The 19,822-nt window shown below is 42.3% G+C and overlaps 1 protein-coding gene across 1 annotated transcript in view; it reads left to right on the top strand.

Annotated features, from left to right (window-relative positions):
* Positions 1-425: 425 nt before the first annotated feature.
* The window catches only part of frmpd1a (FERM and PDZ domain containing 1a), an 87,616-nt gene continuing 68,219 nt past the window's right edge, over positions 426-19,822 (top strand). Inside the window, exon 1 of the mRNA XM_074627218.1 lies at positions 426-784. The gene's annotated coding sequence lies outside the window, so the exon portion shown is untranslated. The remainder of the gene's footprint in view (positions 785-19,822) is intronic.

The following is a 19,822-nucleotide window of genomic DNA, read 5'->3' as shown; positions in this document are numbered from 1 at the left end:
TGGTTTTATTTTATTATTATTTTTATTTTTTTTATGTATATACATTTGATATTGCAATATATTGTCAATAATTGTTTTTATCTGTTTGTTTTACTGACACAACAAACTTGAATTATTTCTGTATTGTTTTCTACCATTTCTATGTTCTTTTTAAATATCTATATATTGTAATTTGCTTAATGAATTGTATATATGTGTATATATATGTTTTTGTTTTTATTTTGTTCTTTTTTATTATTATTATTATTGAATTGACGCTTTGGCAATATTGTTCACCTGACAGTCATGCAAATAAAGCAAATTGAATTGAATTGAATTGAAAATTGAGAAAGGAGAGAGAGAGAGAGAGAGAGAGAGAGAGAGAGAGAGAGAGAGAGAGAGAGAGAGAGAGAGAGATTACTCGTTTAAGCCGCGTGCACCTCACCCGTCCGCATCTCTCGCGCTCACCTGCACTGGGATTTCATGACACGCGCCTAAACCTAGCAGGGACCTCGAGCCGTGCTGCCTTCAGGCTCCGTGTTCTGGGATGTTATGTTATATTATGGGATGTTCTGGTATATTATGGGATGTTGTGGTATATTTCTGGATTAAGTGACTTGTCCCCGTCGGAGGAGGAAGGTGCGGCTTGTTTTCGCGGCGCTTTTGGAAGTTGCTCCCCATCCAGGACGGTGAGACCGACGGTAAGGACGACCGGTGAGGACGACCGGTGAGACCGACGGTGAGACCGGTCCGAGGGCTCGCCCTGCGCTCTGGAGGGGACTAGAGAGGAGACCCCAGCAGCTCGGTAAGGTCTTTACTCATCATTATTACAGACAAACAACAAGCACACACTAAGTGACCAAAATAGCTTTCTATCAATAGAAAGTGTATTTGTTTCCTTCGGTGCCGCTGCGAGCTAGCAGAACACAGGACGGTGCTGTAGCTCGACTCACACCTCGAAAAGAAGCTCAGAAGTCCTTCTTCTCCTCTAACTCACTGATAGCCTGCTTATTGTTCAACACATTGAAAATGAAAAGCAGGTTGAGCGGTTTAGCTCTCCAGGCTCTGCGCTACCTGAGAGAAGTCATGTCAACATCATCATGTCATTAAAGCCTTGCCTGGAGGCTACTGTCAGTGCACAACATGCGATCAGTGAACACAACACTCTCTCCCCAACAGTGTAGAGAGAGAGAGAGAGAGAGAGAGAGATAGAGAGAGAGAGAGAGAGAGAGAGAGTCAGCTGAAAGTTGGTACCCATTCACCACTTCACCTGTTTAAAGTCCTATGATGAAGGAGGGGTGCGCATGGTTGATGAGAGGGATATTCCAGTTTAGGAACACTGTGAGATGGTGTAGAAAGGTCTGGAAGGTATCAGGGAGGTAATGCTCTAGATGTCTCACTTCAGTCAGTGGAGATGGAAACAGACTGAGGCATTCCCTGGCTCCTTTTAAAGCAAATGACTCAGTCATTTTCTATATTCAACTGCTGCTAAAGAATTGATGAATAGACTAACAGTGCGTAGTCTGTGTGAAATCAAAATGTGTTTTACTAATGCATCACTGCAACCAGGAACATGCACCGCCACACACAAACACTCATATGTGCACACAGACATACTCAAATACACACATGCATTTTATAGTATGATGATGCTCCAGATATTTCGCTGCATCATGCTTCAGCCTTCTCAAACACACATTGTTGATGCTATTGTAACATGCTAATGAGTGGCACCATCTGCCTCTGTGTATGTGTCTTGACTCCATGTACATGTTAAGTGCATGTGCCCATATCCCTTGGGTATATATAGTCTATACATGTATCTGTGTCACATGAACATGAATGCAAAGTGAGCCCTGACACTTAGTGCAGAATTGAAACAAGAAGAAGAATATGAGGCCAGCTGCGTTCTGAAGCGTTTACTAATTTATGATGTTATTTTTAGGCTCGGCTACATTTTTGATGCTTCGTATTTGTCAAGTTTAATACTGAGCGAAAACTTAGGGCGTGTCTGTCAACCTATTTGTACGCACACAAACATACACTACACACACACACGGCTGCACACATTCAGATACTTGTAAGGCCCTTTGGCACTGCATTATTAATAATGATAGTAAAGTTAATTGGGATACTGCTTTTCAAAACCAATGTTTAAAAAATGCTTGACATGAAAATGCGCACTGTTGAGTTTTACCTGATGTAACCAAATCTCCCTGAGCTCCCGCTTCACTGTTAGAGCCTTAAAGCTTTACATCCAATGGTAAGACAACAAGCATAGTCACATTTTGTATATGGAGTGCCTACCAACTCACAAACTGTGGTTTTTTTGTTTTTTTATGGGCTGCCTAGATCAGAAAACATGTGATTCAACAAGCCACTCAGATTTTGCTCCCCTTCCTATATCACATTATAGCTCATGAAAAACATACTAGGGGTGGGAAAAAAGTGCGCTTGGTGGATCCTGTTGGGTCTCTAAACTATGGTGTACGGTCATAGACCTGCTCTATATATAAAGCGTCTTGAGATAACTTCTGTTGTGATTTGACGCTATACAAAAATAAATTGATTTGATTTGATGTATTGTGATTTTATTTTTATTTTTATTTTTTTTTACAATTTTAAAATGTATTTATTTAATGCCAGGATCAATATATTGGCTTCATTTGAGTCTATGTGAAGGTAGAAGGAAGTTACCGCTTTTAATGTTGTAGTCTGAGTAACGTGATGTCATATCCGTTCCGTATCTGTCAACCAAAACAAACCGCAGCTGCAGAAATGAGAAAGTAGAAGACGTTTGAGGGGCCGCGTGGATACGACCTGCACCCTCCCATGTTAAATCCAGCGTGGTAAACACTACACATCCAGTAAAGGATGGAAACACTTTGGGTTTCACACATTGACAAGAAAAGCAGAGCTAGACATCACGGCTGAAGCTGCATGCTAACTCTGTCACGGACAGGAAACGTTACCGTATCGCGGCAACGTGTGGTCAAGCCACCCGTCACTCGCATCTCCTTGGTCAAATCGGCCGACGCTACAACTGTACAGAGGAAATAAGATTGATTGGATTATATTCACCAGAAGTATAAAACATTACATGTCCCTTATAAATTAAAAAGAAAATACAACTAATTTGTGAGGGATTCTTTGATGTTTGGGTTGCTGGGAAAAACTTCATAAATAATTCCAGACAATGACTGATATATTTGACTTCAGGACATCTCTGACTACATTCATGCTGAAAGTCAACCATTTTGACTGTATCAATTTAGATATTGTCCAAAGTAAGTGTCCCTAGAAGTGTATGATTCAACTTTTCCCCATGGTCTAGTGTTAAAAAAGTTAACACAAATCGCAATAAATCGTAATATCGAATCGCAATACATATCAAATCGGCACCCAAGTATCGTGATAGTATAGAATGGGGAGATAGGTGAGTCGTCCCAGCCCTAGAATATACCACTCACAGCTTGAGAACTACCTTTACAAAGGTGCATCATATTTTTCCCGCAAGCTAATCAGAGCACACTGGGCTTTTTCTGGAGGGGGTCTTAAAGAGACAGGCGCTGAAACGGAGCGCTTCAGAGAGAGGGTGAATATAGGTATATTCAGGTATATACAGACAGTTTCTTGAACATTAAAGCATGTAAACATGTTCTAGTAGAAACACAAAATATAAGTATGAACCTGAAAATGAGCACGATATGTCCCCTGTAAGACGTCAGAAAATTAGAGACAAAGGAGTCTTAAAATACTGGTACTGCCACACACAAAAAACTCAGCTTTCCCTGACTTATAACAGCCTAATGTTGAATTAGAAACTAAAGAGGTTAGGAGGAACTGGTCTAATGAGGTCTAAAAGGTTTTAGGTCAACCCTAATCTCCTTTGCCATATAGACATAGACAGCACTTTCAGCCAGTTTGGCTTCAGTCTGAAACTCCTGATTAAAGGGTTTTCCGACAACAGCAGGAATAGTTCTTTAAGCGCTTTTAGTGCAGTAGGCCCATCAGAGGCTATCCCTCAGTTCTTATTGGACGGTGATAAACTGATACCTGCCTGCTGATTCAGTAACTTTTCTTTTACTTCAGATTTTACCTCCATGAATTCTGATATGTGCCGGGGGGTTATTGGGAATTACGCTGTATGAAGAACTGAAGGAAACTGTTATTCTAGTGAGTGCTGGCTTATGTTTCCCTTTCCCTCTTCTAGTTGTGCCTCTGGATATGTGTAAAGATAGGTGGGACCAATTACATGTAGGTAAAGCATATTTCGTTACTATCCAGTTGTCTTTCTGTACGCCTCATTTGCTCAGAGTATCCCCACTAAACCCTAGTGTCCACAAGATGCTACTACGTTGCGTTCCAGTCCCATTGCAGCTACTGGGCACAATGTGCCAATGTTCACCGGATGTGTAAATGAAGTGGCTCACTTGTAGCTCACACACACAGCTCTTTACTCTACTCCGCTTCCTTTACATGCTGGGTTCATTTTCACTGAACCAGATCATTTCTCTGAAGGGTGAAATTCACTTGCAAATATTTCTAAACACTCATATTAGTAGGCAATAGATATAAAATAGTTTATGTCTTTTCTCTGACTGAGTGAAGCAAGAGAAGGAGTGCTACATTTTCCTTCTGCTAATACATGATATTCAGGAAAGAAATACAGATGCCAAATGGCAAGATGGCATGCTGTAGTACAGTTATTAAAACAAATTAAGTACAGCCACCAAGTATCTGTAACCACATCGATCATAAATGAGCTTTAATTGTTAATTGAATATGCTTTTAAAAACAAAAAATGTCCGCAAAGCAGCTAGAGTTGTTCCGATACTGATACCAGTATCGGAAATGCGTACGATACTGCCCAAAATTCGGGATCGGGTATCGGCGAGTACACCAGTCTATGCACCGATCCGATACCATCATTTATTAACCCAGAAAAAGATCAACTTGTTTACCCGGAAATCAATTCTTCTGCGCTGGTCCAAAACAGCAGCCTTCACTGTGCTGTCGCCCTGGATGAATCATGGCTGCCACTGGTAACTACTGTTTTAGAGCAGTGACGAAGAACTGATTGCACGTAGTTAGTCAAGTGACGATAGCAAACAACAGAAGTGTGGTGCTAGTGGAGAGTGTAACGGTAGTCAGAGCAAAAAACATGTCAGCCATTTGGCAATATTTCACAGTGGATAATAAGTGGATATAAAAAATGAAAAAAAATAAAAATGTAATTTACTAAATTGCAAGCTGCTAAACTCAAACAAGGTACAAGGATGAACATAACAGGGTACAAGTGCTGACATTGCACACTTTTGCATTCATTCTCTGTATGTATTTTTTTCATGTTTTACAGGGTTTAACCTGAGCCAGGCCATACAACAAAGATAGTAATCATATCACATTCATACATGGTCAGTAGTAAACAGCTGTTAAATAATAATAATAATAATAATAATAATAATAATAATAACTATATCCATCTATCGTATTGGTACTCAATATTAGCCGATACTGCAAGTTCAGGAATTGGAATTGTATCGGGAAGGAAAAAATGGTATCAGAACATCTCTAAAAACAACTACTGCGCTTCCAAAATGCTTTCCATGGACAACTGAATTGTAGAATCTGAATGCCACATCGCTACATCCAGTGGACACAAGGATTGAACCAGTGCTAGAAAACTCATCTCTGTTCTGGACAGGCTTGGTATCAGTAAGCTAGCTTGGCAAAGGACCCAAATGACTCATGGGAACTATATTTCAAATTGCCAGCTATAGCTGTGTATTTGGCAGAAGACAAATTAAGTAAGCCAATCTGAAAAAAGCATTGCCTTCATTAATGATCTTGAGTTAGCAGACCCACTCTCATTGCCCAAATGTGAGTGGATTATTTAATAACGGTAAAGCCAGTGGCTGTGTATCTGTGACTGACTGACTCGAGATGAATTGATGAATTGAATAAATAGAAACAGGGTTTGCAACATTGGCTACACATGGATATACTGTATATGGTAGCACGTGTTACCTCGTATCCTATTTTCATATTTGCCATAAACAAACACCCATTTAACTTATTGACTGAGTGGAGATCGAAGATAAATGTGTTCTCTGAATCAAAGCCAAACTTCTGCTCCTTGAGACTAAACAGTATACATTGTAAATTTCAATAAAATATGAATCAACTAATGAGAGAAATGCAACATATCATCTAAGCCTTCACTTTGTTTGGCACCACATATAAAACCCAAATTCTTGAGAAATCTCTCTAAACTTGTGACCACCTGACATTAAGGATCGTCTTGGGTGATCTGATCACAAGTGGACAGTACAAGTGTAAACGACCACCAAGACGCATTGTGATCCGATCACTCCGAGGTTGTCTGGGACACATTTGACCACATATCTTTTGCAGTGTAAACACTGTGTCCAAATGTGTCCCCTGGAAAATGCATCCTCAAATCCTCTCCTTTCTTTCATTCTTTTTCTCATCTCCAGTTGGTTTTCAAATAGTGTAAGGTATTGTAGCCGAGGGTTATGAGTTGCGCCTATACTTATGAAGTTAATAAAGTAATAACACAGAGGCTGAAAACTTTGAGAAGCCCATAGAGATACACTGTTTTTCTCATTGGTTTTGCTCAATTTTCGAATGAGAATTCTTTTTTTCAAAACAATAAGCTCAACTCTCTGAACAATTAGTTTGTTGTTAACAACAGATTTGAATTTCTCATTCATTCAAGCAAATTATACGTGTTTTGGCACGTGTGTAAAACATTGGATCATTTTGCATGTGATGGCTCAAACAATGAAAGACTGTTTAGACCGGGGGTCTCCAACACGTCGCTCACGAGCGACCAGTAGCTCGTGACCCGTTTCTAAGTCGTTCGCTAAAGGTTCAAAGAATATGTAAACAAATTTGATGAGACAAAGTCACTTGGTAAACCTTAATTTCTATCCAATCAAATTCACAGACATCCCGCCCCCTTCTAACACAAACTGATTATCAGTTGTCAATTAAACGAGTTACCCTGCTGCCAAGTTTGGTGATGCCGTAACATTAGGAGATGTTAGCAGGCTAGTAAACACACACCAGATTTGACAATGACCGCAGAAAATAGCCAGGCCAAGAAAAGGCAAAAAACATACTATTTTCATGAGGAATGGGAAACAGAGTTTTTTTTCACAAATGTGAAGGACAAGTGTGTGTGTCTCATTTGCGGTGTGAGCGGGTCAGTCAGTAGAAGATGTAACGTCGAGCACCACTTCACCAAAGTCCACGGCAACTTTTCACGGGACTTTTGGGAAAAAGAGGCGATGACTGCGGTAGCTTAAACGCTATTCAAGGACCATAAAAGTAAGACAGAAATGATGTCTGCTATCGCCGATGTACAACTTGGTGCTAATACTGTGGCAAGGAGAGAGTCTGCGCTGTCTGCGGATGCTGTGGAGCAGCTAGAACGGGACATGGACAGGTGCAGATGGTTTTCCATCCAGTGTGATGAGTCGGTTGACTCCAGCGATACGACCCAGCTGGCTATCTTCGTTCAGATGGTGTCTGATGACTTTTCCACAAAAGAAGAGTTTTTGACCTTACTTCCACTGAGAACTACAACCAGAGGAGTTGATATTTACAATGCTTTGAAGGACTACTTTGTGGGAAAAAAAAGATCGCTGTTGAAAAGCTGGTGTCTGTAACAACTGACGGAGCGCTGGCTATGACAGGGCGTCACGCAGGATTTATTGCCCTCTGCAAAGCGGACCAAACAATCATTGTATCATTCATCAACAGGCTATATGCGCAAAGGTTATGGGATTTGATCATGTCATGACACCTGTTGTTAAGATTATCAACTCCATTCGAGCAAAGGCCAAGCAACACAGGAGCTTTTTTATTTTTTATTTTTACCTTTAATTAACGTTACCTTTAAGGACGAGCTTCAAGCTGTTCCTGGAGGAATGTGCTGAGTTTTGGGATCTCCTTCTCCACACCCAAATCAGGTGGTTAGGCCAGGGTATGCATGTAATACGCATGTGAACTCCAGATGATGAAGGGAATGTGAAGGGAAGTGATGTGATGCAGTGATATGTGGACAGACAGAAAATAAGTAACAACATAGTTTTGTTTTCTATGACATTAATGTGATGTCAAAATGTGAGTGTTGGATATCAACATTTTATAAATGTTCACACAAAAGAAGCTTATTCAGCTGGTTTGGGTGGAGCTGAGCGATGTGAATAAATGTTACTAATAATATAAAATATGAGGAGCTCTCGGCCATTTTCATTTTGTCAAAGTAGCTCTCAGAGGAAAAAAGGTTGGAGACCCCTGGTCTAGAAGTTGTGAAGAGGATTACAGTTTCATTGAGAATCAACTCATCAGATTTGATCAGCAAGACGTGCGAGTGGTTATTGTGCAAATTGTAGACAATTGTACTTACTCTTTTGCACACGTGTCAAAAAACACATGCACTTTGCTTGAATGAATGGAAGATTCTAAGCGAATGAGAAAAACAGTGAGAAATATTTCCACATCTAATCATTTTGACCAGTACGTCTCACATGATGACAAAACAACTTTTCATTTTGGTGGCATTGGCCAATTAACTTTTTTAATTTTCCAGCAGACTAGGCATGGGAAGTGCATTGCTGCCTCCCGCCAGTTAAAGAAACAACAACGTCTTTTAGTCTTTGCAAATGGAAATGATGTACGTGTTTATTTGCCTATAGAGCGGGGAAGTGAGATCACAATTGGTCACTCGAGACACGTGGAGATGCATTCTAATGCCAGGTATGAACTGATATACTTAGAGCTGTCCACCTGTGTGATCGGATCAACAGGGTGTAAACACAACTGTCCTTAAGCTTCAGTAGTCAGTATATTTTTGGCATCATTGGGCAAAAGTTCCATAATAACCTTTCAGCATATTGTAATTCAAGTGTTCTGAGAGAAAACTAGACTTCTGCTCCTCCTCACGGCTCTGTTTTCAGGCTTTAGAACATCTAGCCCGTGACGGGAGACTTTGGCCAATCACAGGTCATTTCAGAGAGAGCGTTCCTATTGGCTGTTCATTCAACAGAGGCAGCTGTCAATCAGTCGCGAACTCTAATCAAACGGTCAAACTAGGCAGCGCTGATCAAAAAATAATTAATATTCTGTTACTGTAATGTCTATTTCTCACATAAAATGTTTTCATGTTTCATTTATTATTGATTCATATTTGATCAGCGCTGCCTAGTTTGACCGTTTGGTCAGAGTTAGTGAGTGATTGACAGCTGCTCAGAGACGGCAAGGCTCCAGCTCGGCTCTGATTGGTTGTTTTCCTGAAATCTTGCAGATGCCGTTAGGAGCACCGGAGGACAAGTGATTTTTTTCAGATTATCTGTCTCATGCACTACTGTCAGGATATAATGACCGTTTCATAAAAATTACTTTTTTTAAATCATATTTGCTCCATTTCTACCCACTGCTGCTTTAAGTGAAATAACTTTAATATAGATAACGTACTGTAATTCCTCTGTTGGCATGTGTGACTTAAGAGACACAAATACACATGCTCACTTACTTACAGTGTCAGCCAAACACTGTCGGTGTCAATTATATGAAAAGTTCATTAGGTCACAAGGATTGTGTTGTGTTTGTGTGTCTGACTGCGATATGAGCTGCTAAGTGGATTGCGTCTCTTCTCTGCTGTCTTTAGTGAACATATAATTATTTTGGATCAAGAGGAGAACAGGTGGGAGAGAAAGTTAATTAAAGATCTGTCACGTAACAGATTTGTGTATCAAAGATAAAACACTGACCTAGAGCATAAACAATTACATGCAGTGCAAAAGAGGTTAATATGATTTACCCATTGACGGACTCCTACTGTATATTTCAACATTTTGTAGAGTGAATTCTCATTTATTGTAAAACAATATTCCGTGACAGTTAGAGGTAAAACGTTTTAAGGATGCACCGATACCGGATCAGATATCAGGCCGATACTGATTCAAATAGCTGGATAAGATATCAATGACAATGGGGCCGATCTACTCAATTCAATTTTATGTTTATGCACTATATACATTATTTACTGGTATTTTAATTCCTGTTTAAGTTTTGACAAATTTGTTGGTGCATTAGAAACGTTTACACTTTGAAGATTTTTTACCAAGTTGCTGGTGTACATTTTATTTATTTTTTTATAATAAAGAACAATTAGATAAATGAATATCTATGTATTTACTGGTCACATTTAGTTTTACAAAGTTAGGAGAGCAATGTTTAAGTCAAGCCTGATGACAATACAAGTTTTTATCTGGAACGTCGTAGTAGCTCCACCCAACCTCCAACTGACTAAAGGTCTTATCAGGCATGGTAACTGAAAAGGACTGTGTGGCTCAAACAGGTATTTCAATCACCCTGGCTGAGGAAATAAGATTAAGCCTAATTCAAGAGTTCTGAGGGAAAACTAGACTTCTGCTCCTCCTCATGGCTCTGTTTTCAGGCTTTAGAACATCTAGCCCATGACGGGAGACTTTGGCCAATCACAGGTCATTTCAGAGAGAAAGCGTTCCTATTGGCTGTTCATTAAATGGAGGCAGCTGTCAATCACTCGCAAACTCCGATCAAACGGTGAAACTAGGCAGCGCTGATCAAATATGAATTCATATTCTGTTATTGTAATGCCTATTTTTTGTGTAAAATGTTTTCTGAAACATCTTGTAGTGTACATTGCTGCCGGCTCACAAACTTTCTCATTTTACAGATTGCAATCCAACACTACAATGCACCATATGCATAAAATCTGATTAAAAAAGTTTACAGAACAGAACAGTGGGATCTGCAATTGCATTTATCACAGTCCCTGTAACATCAACATCATAGCTCTACTGTGAGAAGGCACATACACTGAGAGGGCACATCTCTTTGCAAATGAAATAAAGTATTGACTGACTTAATATTTGCATGTAAACTATTAATTAAAACTCGATACAGTGTTTTTGAGAATCGATACAGTATCACAAAACATAAAATGATATTTTCTTACACCCCTAACAATGACAATGTCTGCCAGTATGCTATTGACAATACCTAAAGCCGTGGACACACATGGAACATCAGGAGCGCGCGGCGGCTGGGTCGCGCGGTGGCTGCGTGATACACGCGTCGGGTGTTCACACCAGCTGCAGTTCAGCTGCATGTCAGATGCGTGTCTGCTGCTGCAGCTGCTGCTGTCAGCCCTCTCTTTCTACATAGAGTTTGCCTGTTAATGGCCATTTAGTTTCATTATAAATATCATTTATATTTATTTTAGACAGAGAAAGGTTAAGAAATGTGTGGTAATTTGTAAATAATAGTAATAATCCACAATTAAAACTCTGTACTTTATACATTCATGGAGCTCTCCAAGTCACTCTATGTTCTAGAACACTGTCCGGCACATATTTCAGAATAAAAGCCTTGTGTTAACAAATGAAGGAATTCTGTCCATAGAAAAAACGCTTGAGGGCTTTTATTTTGAAATGAAAGCAGGAAGTGTTGATTTAAATAAACTGGTAAAAAAGTACTCTTATCAACATGGGAGTGGACAAATATGCTGCTTTATGCAAATGTATATATACTGGAAAAACAAAGTTTGGAAACTTGTGTTTGGTGGATTATTTCTCCGTTGTTACAATGCTAATGGTCATTGTATTTTACATCGTTGGAAAGCCTGTTTATTTACCTTCACAATGATGTCCAACTTGTAAGGATCATGTATTTGTGGGATGAGCAGCACAGCTGATTATGTGGGTAGCGCCCAAGAAAAATTTGCCAAAATGCTCCGTCAATGGTAAACAGTGTATTCTCCTGTTGGTACTGACTCTTGTTTTGAGTTGTTTGGTGGATTTGATGATTGAACTCTCTATCAGTAACAAGGAACAAACAAGACATATTGGCTATTTTACACTTTATTAATTTAATCCACCGTCAGGAGCCTCAGTAGCGGTCGAAGATCCATACGCAGCCACAACAGCCTGGCACCTCCTCCTTATGCTGGTCACCAACCTGGTCACACGACCTCCAGGATTCGTTGCAGATCAGCCAGCGTGGTTGTGTTGGTCACTCTAACACGTACAGCACGCCCAAGCTGATCCTACAAGTGTTGAATTGGGTTGAGGTCTGGACTCTTGGCAGGCCGTTCCATTCTCTCTACTCCCACATTGTGGAGGTAGTCTGTGATAACCCTGGCTCTGTGGGGGCGAGCGTTGTCATCTTGGAGGATGAAATTAGGTCCCAGATTGTGGAGATATGGGATCGCCACTGGCTGCAGAATCTCATCCACTGCATATATCTGCATGATATCTCACTGCATTGAGATGGCCTTCAATGATGACAAGCCTTGTTTTGCCAGTGAGGGAGATGCCGCCCCACACCATGACACTGCCCCCACCAAAAGCTGTTACTCCATCGGTGCAACAATCAGCATAGCGTTCTCCGCTTTGACCCTGCCATCCATCTTTGGCAGACAGAACCTGGACTCATCACTGAACACGACATTCCCCCACATGTTCAGGTTCCATTGTCTGTGTTGTCGACACCAGCGCAAACGGGCCTCATGGTTGAAGGGCAGTCATTGCAGGCTTCCTGGTAGCCTTATGAGAATACACTGTTTACCATTGGCAGAGCATTTTGGCAAATTTTTCTTGGGCGCTACCAACATAATCAGCTGTGCTTCTCATCCCACAAATGCACAATCCTTACAAGTTGGACATCATTGTGAAGGTAAATAAACAGGCTTTCCAACGCTGTAAAATACAATGACCATTAGCATTGTAACAACAGAGAAATAATTGACCAAACACAAGTTTCCAAACTTTTTTTTTACCAGTTTATAAGTCTTTACTTTTTTTCATCTCCGTAACATATTCTACAGATAGACCTCGAAACTGTAGTAATCTTGCTGGTATGATGTCAATATGCTGTCAATAGCTCACCTTCACTGTCTGTGACATATTCTACAGATGTCTAGACATGTAAACTGTAGTAATGTAGCTGATATGATGTTAATATACAGTCAATAGATCACCTTCACTGTCTGTTGTTGCTGTGAGACGCGCGCGGCACGTGTCAAAAATAGGCGAGACCTCTATTCTCTAGAAGAGACGCAGACGCGCGTCTCACGTGGGCAGTGTGGCTGCTCTAACCTGTTAACAGGGACGCTGAAATAAAAAACAACAGGTAACGCAGACGCCACGCGCTCCTGATGTTCCATGTGTGTCCACGGCTTTAGGCTACATCCACACTAATATGTTTGTGTTCAAAACGCTGTTTTCCGATCTCCGTCCAGACTAGGCCTGCGCCATATGAGGAAAATCTGCGCACATCGATCAATATTGCGATGACGATATGACTTGCGATAAGGTTATAAATATTTAAGTGTGCATTTTATCTATACATATACATATATTTTAAATATAACTAGGCTAAATATTATTTCTAGAGCAACAACAGTAATGTTAACAACAGCAAAGTCACCAGATAAACTCCTGAATATCTCACTGGAAACAATCTAAGATGTTAATAAAATAAATAATATTCCTGACATGAAAATACTGAGTGAAGTTAAGAAAGACTGAAGAACACATACATCAGTCAGTAGCAGTCCTTCCTCCTGTCCTCTGTCCTCCTGTAATGCACTGCTGCAGGTACCGCTGGTAGAGCGAGGGGTGGATGCTTTGTCTCAGCCAGCTGATGAGTTTACAAGTAAGATACATGACCTACTGCCAGCTTTTGTTTTAGCTTGTGTCGCCGAGGGTTACGTTGCTCCTATACTATATGAAGATAATAAATGAATAACATGGACGCTACGTTGTCTAAACCCTTGTCAATAACAGCATGTTGCCGCTTCACGCCTTCCGTTTCACCCTTCACAATAGACTCCTCGGACACTGATACACAGCTTACTAGAGGGAACTAAAGTCATTCACAACTCAACTAAATAACTGACACATGTTTACAGTTAGCTGTTAGCCACCGAGCTAATGCGCTCTGCTTGTGTAAACAGCAGCGGAGGATGAGAGACTGCAGACAGAACAGATTGGCCGATTCAGAATTAATCTCCGTCCATACTACCACGCCTGAAGATGCATATTCATGTACACTGGTAGCATTATAAAATGCAGACTTTAACTGTACAACAGCTGCTAGCGTAGACAACAAGGTGAGCAACGCTTGTAACTCGTTATCCGTGTTGAAATGACAAATTTGACGAAGGAAAGGACGCGTCATAACTGACAAGACCCAATCGAGAAGCGAACGTGGGTGTCGGCGTCATTGTTTTCGAAGGTCTCCGTTTCTGCCCGTCCAGACTAAAACACAACCCCGGAGTTTTAAACCTAAAACGATGTCAGCAGCGTTTTCAAAAGTCTCAGTTCTAGGTGCTCGAAAATGCCACAGTAGTTTAGATGCTACGCATGAACGTAGCAAAAGTTCTGCGTTTTAAAACGCATTAGTGTGGATGTATCCTAAATTAGCTTCTTGCATAAACCCCACCCGCCCAGGTGTGACACATATGTTCTTTAGGTTTCCCTAGCCGTCATACCCTCACCTTCTTGCTCCATTTTTGTATCACTCCTATATCCTTCTCATGTTTCCTCTCTGCTACCTCATGTGTTTTCTCTCTCTCTCTTTCTCTCTGTATTTCCTCCTCATTCTCTGTCTTCCTCTGTGCGTCGGCATGCCTGTTAGTTGTTCCTAGTAGAGTGAAGCGGCTGCATTATCTAGATACATTATTGATGCACGCAGCACTCTGACTAACGCACACACACACATGCACTCAAACCACTCACTCACATAATAAAAACATACATACACTCATAAAATCAAACACATCGTTGCACATAGACACACACATACAGTACACAATCACAAAGAGCATGTGCCTCAATTTGTTTTTGAATGTGAGAGAGAAAAAGAGAACAGCAGCACACGTGCATGCTGTTCCTTTATGGCTGAGAGAACACAGCTGATTCTGCCCAGCCCCGTTTTCAAGAGAAGAAACAGTCATCCTTTGAAATGCACAGGACTAAAATGAACACTCTATTGGCGACCACATGCTGAGCTGATGTGTGTGCTTGTTTTAACATCCTGTAGTACTTTGGAAGGAGTTGACGACACAGGGAACAATCCATCTTTAGAAATAACAAAAAAGAGATATTCGGAAAATCAGGGAAAGACAGCAGAACAGAGTGAGAATAGGGAGAATTATGAAAGAGAAAAGTAATGAAGGGTGAGGTTTTGAGTGGCGGGGAAGGATGGGGGAGGGGGGACAGAAGAATTCCCAGCATCTCTTTTCCCAGGGCTTTGTAAGGGCCTCATTAAATATGGATGGTGTTTGGAGCAGAGCAGGGGCAAGTGGGACTCCACAAACAGCACTAGCAGCCCAGGCAGGCCCATCCTGCTGCGATGGAGCCCTGCTGTCTTTTTTTGCCCTGTCTGTTTCTCCGTCTTCCGTCGTCCCCCTTTTCCTCCCTCCTTCATTTTCTCTTTTCCGACCTTTCTCTCTTCCGTCATCTGTGTCTGTCCATCAACCACTCTGATGACAAAGTGTTCCACTTGGCATGTCTGGTCTTGTCTTTTCCCTCTACTCATTTTCTCTCTTCCTCCTCTCATCCCTTCTCCTTTCCCTCTCATCGCTTCCTCACACTCTCCTTTCTCTCCCTCCCTGAGATGATCACAGTCGTTTGATTTGCACATGTGAATGAAGAGGGAAGCTCCCCTCCATTGTTCACTCTCCTCTTTATAGCTTTCCTTTCCTTTTAGATGAAAATCATGTGTCGTGTAAAAAGCCGTCATTGATAGTACTACTGCATAGTACAGTGATTCCTAAATTGTGGTACACTGGTGGTACGCAATCTCTGGTCTGGTGGTGAGCAAGAGCCTTGCTAAAATATCTAATAATTGCACTCCAACTGGCCTTAAAGTCCTTGACTTAAAACCCACATTGTTTTTGTTGATTTTATCTTAATACAGACAGCAGTTAGCAGCAGCTAGAGATGCACCGTCAATCAGCAGCCCATTGAAGCCGGACGGTTTTCAGCAGTCTCATATATCCGACTCTTGCAAACATGATGGTTTTACATCGGCGCACAGTGTAAGTGAAGAAAACCTAAAGCTCATAATTTGTCACAACTTCATGTCCAAAATGAGCCATGGATGAACAACCTTAAAAACATTTGGAACAACCAACTTATTATTAGACACTTATTATATTGTAATTAATTAATGCATGCTGTGTGGACTTGGAGAAGGCATATGACCGGGTCCCCCGGGAGATACTGTGGGGGGTGCTGCGGGAGTATGGGGTGAGGGGGGCACTTCTCAGGGCCATCCAATCCCTGTACGCCCAAAGCGAGAGCTGTGTTCGGATCCTCGGCAATAAGTCTGACTCGTTTCCGGTGGGGGTTGGCCTCCGCCAGGGCTGCGCTTTGTCACCAATCCTGTTCGTGATATTCATGGACAGGATATCGAGGCGTAGTCGGGTGGAGGAGGGTTTGCAGATCGGTGTGCTGAGGATCTCATCGCTGCTTTTTGCAGATGATGTGGTCCTGTTGGCATCATCGGTCTGCGACCTCCAGCACTCACTGGATCGGTTCGCAGCCGAGTGTGACGCAGTCGGGATGAGAATCAGCACCTCTAAATCTGAGGCCATGGTTCTCAGCAGGAAACCGGTGGTTTGCCTACTCCGGGTAGGGAATGAGTCCTTACCCCAAGTGAAGGAGTTTAAGTATCTCGGGGTCTTGTTCGCGAGTGAGGGGACGATGGAACGTGAGATTGGTCGGAGAATCGGAGCAGCAGGGGCGGTATTGCATTCGCTTTACCGCACCGTTGTGACGAAAAGAGAGCTGAGCCGGAAGGCAAAGCTCTCGATCTACCGTTCAATCTTCGTTCCTACTCTCACCTATGGTCATGAGGGTTGGGTCATGACCGAAAGAACGAGGTCGCGGGTGCAAGCGGCCGAAATGGGTTTCCTCAGGAGGGTGGCTGGCGTCTCCCTTAGAGATAGGGTAAGAAGCTCAGTCATCCGTGAGGGACTCGGAGTAGAGTCCTTGCTCCTTTGCGTCGAAAGGAGCCAGTTGAGGTGGTTCGGGCATCTAGCACGGATGCCTCCTGGGCGCCTCCCTTGGGAGGTGTTCCAGGCACGACCAGCTGGGAGGAGACCACGGGGAAGACCCAGGACTAGATGGAGAGATTATATCTCTACTCTGGCCTGGGAACGCCTCGGGATCCCCCAGTCAGAGCTGGTTAATGTGGCCCGGGAAAGGGAAGTTTGGGGTCCCCTGCTGGAGCTGTTGCCCCCGCGACCCGATCCCGGATAAGCGGTTGAAGATGGATGGATGGATGCTGTGCAGAGTAATCACAGGGACCGGCTCGTCTGCCGACAGTTCAGAACTAAAGAGCTCCGTTAAAGGAGGTTCCATGAGTTACATTATGATTTTAGCTGATTTAAAGCTGCAGTAGGCAGCATGTTTTTGTCACCATTCGGCAACATTTCCATAATAACCTTTCAGCATATTGTAATTCAAGTGTTCTGAGAGAAAACTAGACTTCTGCTCCTCCTCATGGCTCTGTTTTCAGGCTTTAGAACATCTAGCCCGTGACGGGAGACTTTGGCCAATCACAGGTCATTTCAGAGAGAGCGTTCCTATTGGCTGTGCTCCGGCTGGTGGGCGGTGCTTGGTATTTCCTAAACTGATCTCAACCTGGCTTCCGGGTCACAAACTTTCTCATTTTACAGCTAAACAGTACACTACAAGATGTTTCTAAGAACATGTGAGGAGAGAAATAGTCATTACAGTAACAGAATATTGATTCATATTTGATCAGCGCTGCCTAGTTTGACCGTTTGATCAGAGCTGGTGAGTGATTGACAGCTGCTCAGAGACGGCAAACTCCAGCTCGGTTTTCCTCCGGTCTGTGAAATCTTGCAGATGCCGTTAGGAGCACCGGCGGACACAGGAGGACACAGAGGCACATGATTTTTTTCAGCTCTGTCTCATGCACTACTGTCAGGATATAGTGACCGTTTTATAAAAATAACTTTTTTTAATCATATTTGCTCCATTTCTACCCACTGCTGCTTTAAGCGCTACTCCGTAAAATGAGTAGTCGTCAATGGTAAATTATAACGCTATCATGATGCGTTCAAATGTAATCTTGAAATTTTTTATTTCCTAATCATTTGAATTTGAACTTCTTGTGCCACTTCTAGCAAAATGAAAAGACATTAACAGGCTAGCTATATCAATCTGGGATTTATCGTCTAGGGATGTCACAAAAACTGATACTTAGGTATCAAGTCGATGCCAATATTCTGAAAATTAGACGGTACTCAACTAATGATGTCCCGCCGTCCCGGGGAACGACAGAAGATGTGTTTGGGAGGCAGTAAACTCACATTCTATATTTTTCCCTGATAATGCTACATTGCGAACAACAAATCTGTGTTGAAATCAGCAGGATGAGAGCAGGTTAACGTTAGCTGTTAGCTCCGTGAAGGACTGTGCTGCTTACCGGCTGCTAACAGCTAATGTTAAAGGGAATCTATGTATGAAGGGGCAGCTGTGGCTCAGAGGGTAGAGCAGGTCGTCCACCAATCAGAAGGTCGGTGGTTTGATCCCCGGCTGCTCCGGGTCACATGTCGATGTGTCCTTGAGCAAGACACTTAACCCCAAATTGCTCCCGAAGGCATAGCCATCGGTGTGTGAATGAGTCTTTAGATTAGATCCTGATGGGCAAAGTTGGCACCTTAGCAGCCTCTGCCATCAGTGTGTGAATGGGTGAATGCTGACATGTAGCGTAAAGCACTTTGAGTGGACTGAAGACTAGAAAAACACTGTATAAATGCAAGTCCATTTATCATTTAAGGATCAGAAATGTCTCGTTAACAGCGACACATGTGGCCGTTAAGTCAACGTAAGTCAGCGTCCTGTTGCTCGCGCTCGCACTTGTGCTCATTCTACATAGACATGAACGAGCATCGATCAAAACAGTGAGGCGACACACGTCAGCTAAAACCACCATATCACTCTATATTTCAGCTACTTAGCAGTAATGTTGCCTCCCAACCGCGGTCAGAATGAACAGGGGAGACACCGGAGTTTTGGTCAGACACGATAACGTTTCTCTCTGCGGAGCCCCATCACATCACAAGACACGGGAAACCTCTGTTGGTCTGGAGGAGCGGCAGCAGTTATTTCTGCACAAACGTCCACTCACTAGATATTCTCAGAGCTAAACTAACTCTTCTGCAGTGTGGAGTGTGCGCGCATGTACGTGAGAGCGGAGCGAAAGAGTGAGTGAGAGCGAGCGCGGTGTGTGAGTGAAGGCAGGCAGAGGAGCAGAGTACAGCAGAGACTCTGGCCCTGAAGACCAAAGCTATGGTCTCCCCTGTGTCCTCTGACCACAAGGGCTTCATTACATCGAACTTTGAGGTTTTGGATGCTTCCGTGTAGTTTGTGTTGCAGTCTGAGTCTGAGCAGCGTAGCAACACGCGAGCGCGCATGGGACACCGACCCGCAATGATTTATACGTGTATACTCGGACATACAAACAGTACCTTTAACTAGCTCTCGTCTGGCTGATTTCAACCCGGGAGGTGCCATTGATTTACATTATGATACACTCAGGCTCAGACAGTAGATTCTAACGCTATCATAATGTGTTCAAATGTCGTCTTGTAAAATGCAGTTTTTGGCGAGAAACTTGAATATATCTAGTTGTTGGAAGGAGATGTTTTCACAGCCGTATAAAATAGATAATAGAGAGGGAAAAACCACCAATTTAACTTCCCAACAAAATGCAAACGGTAATA

This window comes from Sebastes fasciatus, chromosome 3 (genome assembly GCF_043250625.1).
Source record: "Sebastes fasciatus isolate fSebFas1 chromosome 3, fSebFas1.pri, whole genome shotgun sequence".
Lineage (NCBI taxonomy): Eukaryota > Metazoa > Chordata > Actinopteri > Perciformes > Sebastidae > Sebastes > Sebastes fasciatus.
The sequence above is the reverse complement of the archived record's forward strand: the minus strand, read 5'-3'. Positions and strand labels throughout refer to the sequence as shown.